General features: G+C 47.3%; 1 protein-coding gene across 1 annotated transcript in view; it reads left to right on the forward strand.

The window, feature by feature from the left end:
• The window catches only part of VAV3 (vav guanine nucleotide exchange factor 3), a 270,926-nt gene that overhangs the window by 37,680 nt on the left and 217,760 nt on the right, over positions 1-15,486 (forward strand). The window lies entirely within an intron of this gene.

The following is a 15,486-nucleotide window of genomic DNA, read 5'->3' on the forward strand; positions in this document are numbered from 1 at the left end:
TCAATGAGTGCTGTTTGTGGTAAATTTATGGCATTTGTTTCTAGATAACATAATTGAAAAACAGGAATCAAAGGGACCTGTCCAATTGTCTTGTGTTAAATTTGTGGGTAACAGAGTGTTTAAACTCAGGCTGATGTGAGATGTTATTTTGTTTCCTCCCGCCATTATGTCTCGGTTGGTTGACTGTAATAGAACCCATTTCATTCTCCCTCGGCCCATTGCCGGTGGTGAATTCTCACCTGGCGGGTAACAGCGTCACTTTTCTTGCTACAGAAGCTTATCTCTGTGGTGGCCTCTTGTTCAAGACTCTCGTACTGGAACAGTTTCTCTTCAAAGTATAATGAGAAAACCAAATGTACCTTTAAGGGGCTGGATTTACACTTCATTTATCCTTTCTGTTTTGAGGATTAAAAAACGATTTCGGCAGCCCTGGCCGGGTGGCTCGGTGGGTTGGCGCATCATCGCGTCCACCAAAGGGTGTGGGCTGATCCCTGGTCCGGACCCACACACACCCTGGGGCACGTACGGGAGGGAACCAATCGATGCTTCTCTCCCACATCGATGTTGTTTCCCCCCCCCCCCTTCGTCTCTCAATCAATAAACATATCCTTGGGTGGAATGAAAAAAAAATGGTTTCAGCAGTTTTCACAGAGGTTAGACCCACACCTATGGTGCATTTGGACTCTGCTTTGCCAACTGCGATGTTCGTGGGAGGTACAGCAGTTTTAGGCTCTTAGAAATTTGTGTGTGGACGATCCTCTATAATCTTGAATTTTCCTGTGTTGAACTCCTTTCTTTGTCTGCAAGTTACTTACGTTACACTTACATTTTCCATACAGCTCACAGGAAAGAGCCAAAGTAAGGACGGTATCACACAGAGAGGGGTTAATGTTAGTAGGATCGCAGTAACTTACTTTCTAATTTATGCCTCTTTGTAGATGCTCAGCTCACATTTCCTTTGTAATCAGAAAAGAAAAGCTGTCAGAACCCTCTAACTGTAATGATTATGATGGATTATAGTCTCGTGTGCTACCCTCATGTAATAAATGCTGGGCGAAGAGGAGAATCTGCTGTATTTTTAGCACAATAAGCAGCTGAGTCATGTATTTGCTGGGTGGCGGCGAGTAGTCAGATTCTGCCTGGGTAAATTTCACATGATCCAGCCTTCCCTCGCAAAGCTGAAAAGTTAGAATATCAAGCTTGAGAGGAAAACCTTGTATTATTAATATTGCACAAGTTAAATTTTATTGCAATTAAAAACAATATACAAAATTGAGGTTGACTGCTTTTCTGGAATCAGGGTCAGTACTGTGACCTTCAGTGATTTCAAGGGACTTTTGACCTTTCCACTGCCATCCGCTGTCCCTCCAGCAGTGCTCACTGGGAACTTTTAATCATGTGGCTTGGAGAAAAAAATCAGCGTGCACCATCTTGGGCTGATCGACCTACTAAATTCTGGGGGGCAGTGTGAAAGCTCCCCTCCCGGAGCGAAGCATGTGTGGCCCCTTCCTCAGCGCCTGGCGGGGGTGGGGGCTTTGTAGTTCATATTCCCGTAGACGTTTGTATGGCCTATGACCTGGGAGGATATTTAATTTTAATTTTGCCTCTTTTTTCTTAACTCTGTGCGGGACGATTTAGATGGGGTGTTGGCAAGGCTTTGGAATTACATAGGCCTGGATATAAATTCCACCCATGCCACGTCACCGCTCTGTGGTCTCGGGCAACCCACCTCACCTCTCCGGGTTCGTTCCTCATCCACAAGGTGCTTAGCATGGCACCGGCACATAGTAGTTGCTCAATGAACGTTATCAGCAATGATAATCACGATCATCATGGGTTTTATTAGTTGGCCTTGGTTGATGCCTGCTAGTCCTTAGTGGTTTTTTGTCGTCAACGTGACTCATTTTTATTTTTCATGTAACACTGACATTCAAGATTACATTTCAGATGGCAGCATAGTGGTTAGGCATTTGTACAATTTAAGGAGTGTTTCCCCCAGTAAGTCTAGTGCCCATCTGACACCTACATAGTCACTACGATATTGCCGATTGTATTCCCTGTGCTGTACTTTCCATCCGCCGGACCATCTTGTAACTGCCAGACCCTGCCTCTCCGTCCCCTTCTCCCCCAGCTGCCCAACCCCCGCCCCTCTGGCGGCCCTCAGTCTGTTCTCTGTATCTATGAGTCTGTCTCTGTTCTGTTTGTTTTATTTTTTAGATTCCACATATAAGAGAAATCATATAGTACTTGTCTTTCTTTGTCTGACTTATTTCAGTTAAAGTACTGCCCTGGAGGCCCATCCAATAATTCTCAATTGATTTGGAATGTGAAGCTGATTAAGGTCGATACATGGAAGAAGAGGCTGTTATGGAATATTTAATGGATATATTTCTTCACTGATTATAAAAATGTGCTCACCTTCCATTTGGAAGATATCAGAGGAGGTCTGTAGATGACTAAGTGGCTGGGGACATCTACTGCCTTTTATCACTTTTAAAGACGTGTGTGTGAACTGCCCGGAAGAGTTCTGTGAGATGAAATGAGGTCCTGTGATTATATGCTTTTGGTAATCTGTTTGTTTAAAGCAGCTGGAAAAGTGAGAGTACACCATGACCTTTCAGGAAATTCTCCAAGTTTTAAGTAAACATTTTAATGAATCCTATATATTACAACATTTGATGGATGAGGAGTTTGCCACTGCTTTGTACCAGTTGGATTAAAATGGGTCCAACAAGTTACGTAATTTATATTTGATAATGGAAATATTGAGTTCTGAAAAATTATGATCAATTTTTTCTAGTCTCTGCTCACCATCGTTTGTTTAACTTTTATTGTGTTTAAAATCTTTTAGTGGAGTCATGGACCAGCTGCTCTTATGAAGTCCATTGATGTAAATACTCTTACAGCAGCATTTTACTTAAATGACAACTACCTTAGGAGTAGCTGAGAGGGGCTGTGAAATAGTACTTAGCTACTCATTTTTTTTGCTTTTAACTATTGGGAGGATGGTTGTCCATGTGTTAAATGTCCTTGGACTGACTCTTTGGCTGAGTGTTGAAAATCAAAATGAATAGGAGAGTGTAAACTCTGAATGCAAAATTTTTAAGGTGTTGGTCAGTGGAAAGGTACTAAAATAATTGCAACATATGAATTATTCTGAAAAGCAGTTGAGTTTTCAAATTTTTCAATTACAGTTTACATTTGAAAAGCATCATTTGTCAAAGCTTTTTCCTGATTTTTAAAGTTTTTTTAAAGTATAGTTGGTGTACAATATATTGCTTCTATTAGTTTTAGTTGCACAGTGTAGTGATTTGACATTTTTATACATTACAATGTGATCACTAACTCTAGTTACAGTGCAAACTTATCACAATATGATTATATCACAGTATTATTATACTGTGCATAATTTAAACTTTAAAAATAACTGGAGTAATTTATACAAATACAAACTGTCATATTTGTGTATAGCAAGTATTTATTTTGCTGAGGTATGTAGGGAAGTCCCTTCCTAGATGAAATATTTACAGAGAATTTTTTGGGGTAGGGAGGGGGGATTGTGTTAATTACAAAAAAAGCCCCAAACTTTTTCTGACTCCTTATCTATCAGCTCTCACATCTCACAGCTCTTACTATATTTTCCTTACATCTTTTCCTTTTTAACATGGAAAATAGGTAACTGAAGTTATAATAATTTGTAAGAAAAGTATGAATAATTCAATGCTTACCAAGGTCTAAAGAGGGAATAAAGTGATATGTTAAAATACAACGGTTAAAGCCCCCGAAATTCGCCCGGCGGGTGGCTGAGTTGGTTGGAGCACTGTCCCGCACGCCAAGAGTGCAGGTCGGTCCCGGGTCGGGCACATGCAGCGTAGACCTGGGTTGCCAGTCTGATCCCTGGTCAAGGTCTGTCTGGAAGGCAACTGATTGATGTTTCTGTCTGTCTGTCTCTCTCGCTTCCTCTGTCTCAAAAATCAATAAACATATCATCAGATGAGGATTAAAAAAACAAACAACGCCCCCTGCCAAAACCCCTCCCCATTGACCCCCATTACAAATGCAGGCCATTTGTTTATTTTTAAAACATTCCTCAATTACAGTTTATATTTAACATTACTTTGTAGTAGTCAGGTCTACAGCATAGTGGGTAGACAGTCATATATTTTACACAGTGGAGCCCCTGATATTTCCAGCACCCACCCGGCGCCGGTATGTTTATTTTAAAAAGCCAGAACAGGCAAACAAGAAGAAAAAGGTTGTTTACAACCTCGCCTGCTGGAGATTACCCTTGTTTTCCTTTCCGGATAACACAGGAAAAGAGAAACCACTGCAAGCGTTTCAGCAGGAAGAGGTTTAACAGGGAATGGCGCAGCCGGCGGAGACTGGGAATATCTGATACATGACTGTTCGGAAACCAGAAAGCGCTGAGGCTGCAGGAAGCCGCCACCTGTGAGCTCAGCGGCCTGCAGCCCCAAAGCGGGTGCACGCCACGCCTGTCACCGCAGCCACACAAACAGCAGCCTGACACTCGTCCCCACTTCTGCCCCTGCGGGGGGGAGAGTACGACTTCTTCTTTCTAACCTTCTCGCTTCACACGCGTGTGTCCCATCAGCACAGCCCCCACCGAAAACCTGCTGCCTCGGCATCTGGGGAGCGTGGCTCCCAGGCTTCCAGCCCCTGGGCGTGGCTCGGAAGGGTCGGGGGGCGGGCGTGATGGCGCTGACCCTGCCCGGGAGTTGCTGCGGAGACAGGAGAACCCGGGGTGTCCAGAGCCCGGCCTTTTTGCTTTTGGAGATTTACCCCCGAATTATATAACGTCCACGAACGTCCACTGGTGCTTTCTTTGCATGCGGCACCATTTTCTTATAAAAGTATCAAGGATTTTAAACACAATTTTGCTTTTGACATTATTTGGCTCTGAGTAGCACATTTAATTTGCAATTGGTTAAAATTTTCTACAATAATTATGGATATGTTGGGATTCTTTTCAAGTAAGGGGAGTTTACCTTAGATTGTTTTCAAATATAACTGGACCTTCAGGAACGCTGAACTGAGCCACTGTTGTTACATCCCACGGCCCTCATGACATTTAAGGTGAACATTTATTAACTTCAATTTGGGAATTTTTAAAATTTAATTTTGGGACACGGCGCTTTATGTTTTTCAAGCCTCCAGTGTTTTCCGCAGGCCTGTGAACGGCTCAGCGGCCCTGCTCCTGGCGGCCCGGCCCTCTGAGAACTTTGAGGGCAAACGGCGTGCGGTGTAGGGGTGAAGAGCAAAGCTAAGTGTTGAGGGCCGTGCGCTTAAAGACTGTGTTCTGCAATTCTGGAGCCTTGGTTCTATGTGTAAAGCAACAACAAAAATGAAACTGCCAATGAGATCAGATTGCAGTTTCGCATCTCAGCATCATTCTTAAAATACTGTGCCCTCTGGCCAGATACTTAGTTCTCTTTAGTTCCCTTATTTGTAAAATGGGGAAGATTCTGTCTTCCTCTACGTGAGTATCTGCGTAGGGAATCTGGTCTGTGGTAAGCCCTCAACAAATGCAGCCAAGTAGCAGTAGATGTGATTTCTGACTTATCTGGGCGCTCACTGCGCTCGGGGAGGGGATGCCCCGTGTCCCGCCTCGTGCTGGACCAGGGAAGCGGGTCCCGGGCCTGCCTTCTGCCCCGCAGGGACTGGGGTGCACAGCGTCTCTGGGAGCCGTGGACCTCATATGGGGTTCTCTCTCTCTGGTCGGGGTGATGATGACAGATTTCTGTTTTATGAGTTGCATTTGAAGTCTGAATTCACAAAAGTGTCTTGCACGTGGTAATTATAGAGAGCGAGTACCAGTATTTTCTCACTGTGAATTTTCTGGGCTCCCCGAGAACTGCGTTGATGTTTTCACCTCCCGACTTGGGTGGGACGGCGCAGCCCCGAAGCCTGTGTGTGATGAGCGGGTGCTGCTGGCGGTGTGGCCGGGTGTGTGCTGATTCGAGCGCTGGGAAAGGGCACAGGTATCATTTAAGCTCCGGAGGGGGAGGCGCTTTAGGTAAGGACCAAAAAAAAAAAAAAAAGAAATCACATAATAATATTCCTTAAGAATATTAAAGCTTAATACCTATGCAGAAATGAATAGTGCTTCCTGTCACAGTAATTGAATTAGAGAAATTATTTTTTAACTGCAGAAAAATTGATTTAGGCTTTAAATGAGAAAATGGCTACAGTTGATTAAGTTAGGAGGGAGCTCAGATATTTCAGAGAATGTTTTGTTTAAATAGCATTTCCTACGAAAGAAGCGCCTGTTAGCCTGACCAGCCTGATAGGCCTGCCCAGCGGTAGAAGGCGACGTTGATAGTTTCCTTTGGTTTTTTAGGTTTCCTGTTAAGTTTATTCAGAAGGAATGGGGCCTCTGGTATGTCATGCAGACTTTAACAGATGCTAGATTTTGCACATTAAGAAACCCTAAATGCGTGTCTCGTGTTTTGTTAAAGTGATGGATAGGATGTTTGTCATTTAAGCAGCAGTTTTACAGTTGATTATAATAATTCCCGCTATAATAATCACTGAGACTTGCCTCAGGAATGTAGTGAGTAGCACTTTTAAGCAGCTCCCATAGACTATAAACACCATGCCACCTATTTGGGTCTTTCAGTCTATCTGTCCATCTGTCCTTCTTCCCTTCCCGGCCTCTCGGGGGATCACCAGTGTCTCCCCTTGATGCACTTCGTCGGTGGTGCCAAGACGTCAGGGGATCAGGAAGTGACAAGCAGCCCTTGGTCCCCGAGGCTTCCCTGTGTGACAGAGGAACGACCCTCTGACCGTCGCAGCATCCTGGTGGCACCTGCGTTTTCAGTAAGCTCCCCACTTGTATTCGAAGCAGCTCTAAGACACTAGTTTCTATCCGGTGCTTCTGTGGGCGGCCATGCTTGACTCTGAATATATTCATTAGGTTTTGGGTTATTACAATTACATGCATCTTTAACATTTCCTTACTAAGAGGCAATACTTATATTTTTTCCTTTTTTTTTTAAACAAATGTCTTAATTTTATTAGGAAGATTAAAGGGTCTGTATCTTACAAAGCAGTATTAAAACCAACAGCAAAACTTTATTATCTGAAATGAAATATGAATAAGTTCTTTCATAAAGATCAATAAAATTGAATGAACTGGAAAAAAAAAACTCCAATGCGCTTTATAAATATACCTTTTTAAGTAGTTTTTGTATTGTCGCAGTGAGCACGTTGGCTCAGTGGGTTGCAATCTGAGTGTAAAGCGTGACGTTTCATTTACGAAAAGTATTCTGGAATATTATTTTCCGATGCCAGAGGGCTTCAGCAGCGGCCTCAGTGAATGTCCTGATGGGCCTCCTGTGTAGAGGGCGCTCTGGCGGGCGCTGGGAGCAATGGTTCGAGGGCGACTTTCAGTCTAGTTAGAGATGTTCCCCAAGGCGGTAGGCACCTAGAAAGACAAAACGCATATGGCAGCTCAGGCCAGCGATTGCCTGTGTGCAAATCGGCGCCGCAAGCATCCGGTGGCGGCCCCGCTTTGGGGGAGGACCGCCGCACTGAGGCAGCGGCCCGTGACACGGGGGCTGGCCCAGGACAGGGGGAGGAGGGGGCGTTCTGGCTGAGGCTGGCCTCCTTCCAAGGCTCTCATCCCCATCACAGATGTCACAGACGTGTTTAGGGTTCATGACAGTTCTCAGGCAGATTTTTCTACTCTAGCTGCTCTGGTTCCTTGAGGCTTCTTGAATGTTCCGGGCAAACTCCTGCCTTAAGGCCTTTCTTTGCGCGGCTCTTCCTTCTGCCTGGGTTGTCCTTCCTAAGATGCTCCCTTGGCCTCCGCCGCGGCTGCCAGCCTTTGCTCGAGCGCCGCCTTCATGGCGAGGCCTGCCCCGCCCACCTTAGTTAACAGGGCGGCGGTTGTCTTCGCCGCGAGTCACCGAGCTATAGCCCGCCCATAAATGCTGAATGTAATAAGTAATTACGGTCCATTTAATAAATAAATTCATTATTATCTGCTTCTCTCCCCCCCTCGCTAAAATTAAAGTTTCATGATGGCAGAGAAAATTTTCTTCCATGCACTTTGTGTTCACTGGTGTATCCCAAGGGCCTGGCATATCAGCTTGTGCCCACTAGACAGACATTCATGTGTTTCTTGAGTGAACGGATGAATGGGAGAAAGAAGGTGGAAGCGACACTGTGATCTTTCTAGCTTAGGAAATTTCAAGAATAGTGACTCTGTGAACTACGGTTATAAGGGGTTCTTTTTCTTTTTCTTTCTTTCTTCGGGGCAGTGGGGCATCCCTGTGTTTGAATATGGATTCGGGCTGGCGTGTGTTGGAGGGAGCACATCACGGGCGGTCCAGGAGGGAAGGCAGGTCGGGCAGCTGGGCTTGTCTGGGGGCCGTGGACGTCACGACGGGGATTGTATGCCTGAAAAGAAGGCAGGCCGAGGATGGGGCCCTGAGGAGTGACACTTACAGAGCAGGACGGGCAGTAAGTGAAGCTGCGACAGTCGTCAGAGGGGCCGGGAGAAGCCCTGGAACAGGTGTTGTCCTGAAGGTCATGGGAGAAGACAGCGACCATAGCCACAGAGGCACGGAGCAGTCGGATGCGAGAAGAGAGGAATCTGAGGCCCTGGCTGTGGCCATTGGGAGTCATCTGTGGCTGCGGTTTCAGTTGGATTGTGCGGATGGCGTGGGGGGCATGCGATCGTTCCTGACAGTTTCCACCTGGCTGCACCTCATTCAGGCACATCATACGCTTGTATTTATTTAGGGAAACACCTCAGCAAACAGTGGTTACGTGACACCCTCTCACGACGCCTGTTTCTTAGCTCAGTTTTTGGCAATAAAGCACCTTGAGGCAGGAAGGTGCCTTTTCTGATTGGCGGGAAGGGTCCGGGGGAGCGGGGTCTACTACGTCTCCCGAGGGCAGGCGGCGCCACACGTTCTCCTTGGAGCCGATTTCGGATGCCCAAGAAAGAGGAAAGTAACAACGGCAGGAGTTAGAGGGGGCCGTGCTATCTGCAGGCTCCTGGCTGGGACAGCTTAGCTGCAAAGGAGCCAAACACGGAGGCTGATCATGAAGTGACTGGTGTTCAGCGGCAGGGTGATGAGGGGACAGGAATAACAAGCAAAGGAGTCCCGGGCGGCAGGTGGTCGGGGTTGGACCTGGTGGTGGCTTGAGTGTGACTTGAGAGTGTGGGGTTGAGAAGAACTTCCAGGTCATAAGGGAGGGGGGATGAAGAAAACTAGTTATTATTATTATTATTATTTTTACACACCGGAAGATGTTGCTTCGCAGGAAATGCAAGTTTAGTTTTAGCTGCACTCGGTAGCGATGCCTGGGGAGTGATGGAGGTTTTGAAGGTGCATAAGGCAGAGGGACTGGTCTCGTCAGTGCTCAGCTGAGGTTGTGAGGCAGTGACACAGGGGCCCACCCCAGGCGCGTGTATGGCGAGGCCCGCGGGCGGCCGTCCCGCTGTCTTCACGCCCGTGGGGTGGGGGGGGGGCGGGCGTGGCGATGATTTCTGCTGGAGGCTGGAGAGCCTTTATGCGCCCGGCCTCCCACAGTTCATAAACGATGGAGCTGGAGGTCAGACTGGGCATGACCCCAAAGCCCTCATCCTTGACCCTCATTCCTTTCCGCTTCCGTCCCTGGCTGTCACCCACCCAGGCCGTGACTAGGGGGTCTTGGCGGGTGAGTAACACATCCCTGGGGAAGCGGGTGTTTTGCTTTTCACAGCTTTTGTTTTACGTCCCATTATTTCAAAGAGGATTCGGTCCACGTTGGCCAAGCCTTGGGTATGGCGGGTGACGTTTCCTGGCGTGGGAATCCTTTCGGAGATGCTGGTTTCCTTCTGAAAGGTCTGAGGTGTGTTTTCTTACAACTGCTCAAGCAGTTTAAAAGTCAAATACTCTGCTACCTTTCTTCTTGTCTCAACAGCATGATTGCACGTCTTAACTTGGATTTCTCTCTCCTTTCTGTGTATCCCCCAGCCTTATGGGAGGTGCACCTCGCGCTCTGCCTGGTCGGCGAACAGGGCTTCCCCTTGGTAGTGACCTCCTTTCAGTCCTGAGCCTGAGACGAGTGTAACGGGGCAGGTATGTCTGCTGTCGGGGCTCGTCTCTGAGCACAATCGCTTCAGCGTCCCTGGGGGGGAAGTTCTGAATCCTTCTCCAACTGGTTGCTATGGCAAACAGGAGTGTGGCTGTGTGTAAGCAAGTTGCCTTATTTCAGGAGATCCTGCAAATATGTCATAAAGTTATTTTTTTTAATGACAATTTCATCGGTATCTTCCTGGCCTTCTATATATAAGTTTTATTATCTCATGGCAAGTGATATTACACTTGGCTTCATTTCATACATATTTGGCATCATTTATGTTTTTTTAAAAAGATTTTATGTATCTATATTTAGACAGAAGGAAAGGAGGGAGAAAGAGGGGAGAGAAACATCAGTGTGTGGTTGCCTCTCATGTACCCCCTCCTGGGGACCTGGCCCACAACCCAGACATGTGCCCTGACTGGGAATCGAACCAGTGACCCTTTGATTCGCAGGCTGGTGCTCAGTCCACTGAGCATCACCAGCCAGGGGTTGGCATTGTTTCATACATATTTTCTGGAAGATTTAAGCATGCAGGACCTCGGGTTTTTCCAAAATGTATAGAGAAAATCATAGCAGTCTACTTACGGATTAAATGCATGCTACAGAGGAAATTCATCGAAAAAGCTCTTGGTTACATGATTATCTGAGCAGCACTTCTGTGTGTGACAATAGTGAACGGGCAAGTCGATGTAATTTATTCTTCCTGAATGTGAAGCAAACATTATCTCCGTATTTAGACAAACACAGAACGGAAGCTGAGCAAAGTCAACGTGAGAGTGGAACTATATGGTAATAGCTACAGTTCTATCTGTTGCGTGGATACTGTAAAACAGTCTTGCACATTCCGTCACGGGTGGCCTTTTTATGAATCACCTCAGCAGCTGAGCTCAGAAAGCCAGCCCAAAGCCCCCGAGGCCCGGCTCTGTGCAGCCGGCCGGCCTGTGGCTCGGAAGGCCGGACGTCACCTGCGACGGGGGCCCTCGAACTTTCCCCGTTCACGGCACATTTTGTGTCTGTAAATTTCCCCCCACTTGACCCCTAGGCCCCAACAAGAACAAAACAAAAAGCCCCAGCATTAAAAAAAAATGTTTATTCGAATGTTTGAATGACAGTGGATGTCCAGTACTTACTAGGTTCAGGCGTACGTTTAAGCATGATTAAGCATTTATATAACTTACAAAGGGATCATCCCAATAAACCTAGTACCCAGCTCATACCGTAGTTATGACCGTGTTGTAGACTCCATTCTCTGTGCTGCGCTTTGCACCCCAGGGCTGGTCGGCAACCGCCAGCCTGTCCCCACAACCCCTCACCTTTTCACCTGGCCCGCCAGCCCCTCCTCCTGTCTGGCAACTGTCAAAATGTTCCCTGTTCCTATGAATCTAAAAACCCTAACATTTTTTGTTCTTAAGTAGTTAGCTCTAGACAACATCATGGTTATTAGAAAGAAAGCATACACGTAAATCAAAAGGACAAAAATTCGCTTTTAATTTCCTTCTGAAATAGCCGCCGCTCCGTCCTGGTGGGATACGGACCCTGACGGGCACGCCATCTCGCATCTCGGAATAAGGCTTCACGCCAGCGCGCCGTCCCTTCCTGTTCCGCGTGGGTCGGTGGCTGTGTGTGCTTCTTAGTCATAGCCGCAGCTGAACATCCAGCTTCCCAAAGGCATGCCATGAAACACAGCATCACGTGATCTAATGTTGGAACTCCACACTGACCTGAACCAGTGGGTCGTGCAGAGTCCGACAGATGGGATTCTTTTGAGAATTTGATACACCCTGCAGTGTCCCTGTGAGTTTGCTCCGGTGTCCCTGGGCACCTTGGTGTCTAATCTGGGAGCCACAGATCTGTGGTCCTACGGCTAGTAGATCATGGGAGAGAGACTGGAAATGACTCGCCTCCTGGTGCTGGGAAATAACGTAGGTCAGTTTTCAGGTACCTCGCCTGGGTGCCCAGCCAATAGAAATGATCTTTCCCTTGTCACAGCACCAGTTTTGTAGCTGTGTTTTCCCCTGGGGGTCTGACGGACAGTCACAGCCCAGTCATTATTGCTAAGGCCGGCATCACGTGTTTTACAGCCAACTGTCCGATTTTGTGTGTGAGTGGGTGACACAGGTATGACCGAGTCTCTGCTGTAAAGCACGTGGCTTTATAAAACCCGTCTTTACATAGAGCGATCAAGGCCCATAAATATTCGAACAGCAGAAGACTGCGTGGGGCACAGTTTTAGCAAGGAAAGGCAATAATTAAGTCACATGAAAATGTCTTCCTGTCTACTATCACCCTCAGCTCACAGGAGAGGGGACTGGGCTTTCACACCGCAGACGAGGGAAGGCTGCGATCTCAGAATGCCAGGCGTTCAGGAAGTGCCCAGGTGGCCCAGCCAAGCAGGTCCAGGGAGCCATCGCGGTGTGAGCTCACTGAGTTGGTTCGCTGGGGCAGCATGTATGCGTGTGACGTGTGGCAGGAGGTCAAGCGACATGACCCGCTGTCCGGGGGATAAAAGCCTCTGGCCTTGGCGGGGCCTGCGGGGTCCCTGTGGCCGTGCAGGCCCCTCCTCCTGTCCCCCGCCGCCCCCCCCGCCCCCGCTGGGATGGGCTTTCTCACCTGCTCTTCAGCCCCGGCCTCTGTCTTTCCCCTGCCGCCCACTGCTTTTTTCTGGCTGCCTCTGCGTGCTTTTCCCTGCTTTTTGTTTTGTTCTCTGATTGCCAGTTCTTATCGTTTCCCCTGCAGAAGAAGAAAAGCTGACATTTTGTGACACTGTCCTCTTTTAGTCGATGAAGTAGTCAAAGACATTTATTAATGTAGTTGTTCATTCAAGGCAGATTTATCACCGTGTCTCTCTAGGCAACAGAAGCAAAGACAACCGCAGCCTCTGCCCGTGGGAGGTCTCAGGATGTGACGGCTGCTTGAGGGCTTCAGCACTTTGGGACAGTTGTCATTGCAGCTCCCTGTCCTTTGTGTTACAGCCCTCTGTGTACTGGGTTAATAGATTTTAGATTTTTTTTTGGGGGGGGGATCAATCTGTCTTTCTGCCCCTCACATCCGCTGAGTGCTGGGCCCTGCTACTTTGCACAGTGTGCATGTCTTTTCCAATCTGTTTCTGGGAGGGACTTTTTTAGGATCTGATCGATGTCTGGCATCAAATTCTAAAGAGTCAAACTCTTTAGCCTCACATGTGGCCTCAGTTATAGACTAAGTAGCAAGTACATCAGATTCCCTCTCTACTCCATAATAAAACAGTAGCTTAATAGGCCTGAGAAGATGTTATAATAGAATCTGACATTACTATAAACATCATTTCTTAAAGATTGTATTCTTAACTAATAAGTGAATGCCAGGGTTTTTAAAGATAAGATTACAAGCACCATAGAGAAGTATCCCCCCCCGCCCCGCCCCCCGCCAGCACGCAATACTGTCCCCTCCTAGCATGTTAGATTGGGTTATGATTAGGTTTCTTGTAGTTGGCAATTTTGTGTTTGACCAACTAATTTGCAGTAACCATAGGTTGTGGGGCAACAAATTGGTGAGTAAACAGTTTAAATTTTTATGCATTTTTCATTGACATTGAACAATAAAAGCAATACACAAAATAAGATATATCCAACATCCTACTTATCGAACGGGTAATATTGGCTGCTAGGCAGTAATCTGCTGAATGGGGGCCACGGCGATGCTGATCACACCGGAGGAGGGATAGTTCCTGGGTGGGGGTGGGGGTGGGCTGTCCGCATGCGCGTCTTTTTCCAAAGGCCAGTTCTCAAGGCTGTGCTCAAGTGCCGTCCAAGTCTCCAAGTGGAGAGCTTTATCCATCGGTTCCTCTTTACCACGTGCGTTACATCCAGTACGTCGGCCAAGGGCAGGCTGCCCTCTAATATTTCGCAGGGATGGCGGTGTGACTCCGCAGCTCTCTGGCTCCCAGCGTGGAGCATTGTTTCTGTGGCCCTGGTGGAATCAGTCTCGCACGTGCTGTGACCATGGTGGGTGCGTGGCACCTCCTCAGGTAGGACGTCCTGCGCGGAGTCCGCGGTGCAGATGGGTCCCAGTCAGGGCCGGAGCGCGGCATCTCCGGTGTTCCCGCACGGCACGCCGCCCTAGGCAGCGGCAGCTGTCAGGTGTCAGGGTGGAACTGCATCATGGGTAAATTCCGCGAGCTGCACCTGTGCAATAAAATGTCTTCTGTTTCTGTGTGATTCATGTTTATTAGATATAAAACTTGAGTTGTGCAAGAGTTATGCAAAATCTGTATATGATTGATTTTTAAGCAAAAAGGACACGTGATCAGGGTGGGATTACTATTTAATAAAATATAAGTAGCCAGAGAATGTGGGAGAGGGCATGGGGGGATAAATGGTTATGGGAAAAATGCTATAAAGTAAAACATACATCCTATTGCTCTCCTTTATGATAAATCCTTCAGAAGTGTGCAGAAATCAGCAAAGTAGCTAATCACCTACATTTTTTCCCTGTGTCGTCAGAACAGCTCCGAAGCCAGGCTGCCTCAGTTTGCATTCCAGTACTTTGGGCAAGAGTTTAATTTTTCTGCCTCAGTTTCCTCATCTGTAAAATGGGGCTGGCTACCACAGGGATCTTCGTGAGGACTGAATAAGAGAGAGAGAGAGAGAGAGAGAGTATGTGCATACGCTTATGCTTAGAGTAGTGCCTAGCACATGGTGAGTCCTGCATAAATTCAGGTCTACTAATTATTATTATTCAAATTCCTGCATTTAAAAATTTATTTATGGATTTTAGAAGGGGTGGAGGGGAGGGGGGAGAGAGAGAAGCATTGATCTGTTGCTTCACTTATGTACACATTCATTGGCTGCTCCTTGTGTGTGCCCTGACCAGGGATCGAACCCGCAGCCGTGGTGTACTGGGACAACGTTCTACCCACCTGAGTTAGCTGGCCAGGGCTCTGCATCATTTTTACTACAGCTGGTGACGAACGATGTGAAGGGGCACTTCTATAATTACAGTGTAGGTAGACTCCAGATGTAGCTGTGGTTTTCTTTGCCTTTGAGGAAATTGAACTGGCTTTAGCTTTCATCTTGTGTGGCTGAGAGTCAAGTGCCTTCTCTGAGAAGCTCCTGAAACCTGGCGGCTTACTTTCTCACATTCACTGTGGCCCCAAGTTTCAGCTCCTGCCTCCTGGTAACTTTTTTTTTCCTAGACCTCAAACTGCCGGGGACATCACTGTCCCTTCCTCTTGACTTCTCCTTCCCCCCGCCCCCCAGCACCTCTCACTAGGCATTTGGATCAGCAGCAGACCTGATGGGAAGTCTGGTCCAGGATGGGCGAGTGGCTTGAATAGATAGTACCTGGCTTACAACACTTTGCTTATTCAACACGACTCTAATGGGCCAGAAGGCAAAGTTTGCACATGAT

Source organism: Pteronotus mesoamericanus, unplaced genomic scaffold (genome assembly GCF_021234165.1).
Source record: "Pteronotus mesoamericanus isolate MK-2021 breed Mesoamerican mustached bat unplaced genomic scaffold, CSHL_Meso_final scaffold_99, whole genome shotgun sequence".
NCBI classification, from domain to species: Eukaryota; Metazoa; Chordata; class Mammalia; order Chiroptera; family Mormoopidae; genus Pteronotus; species Pteronotus mesoamericanus.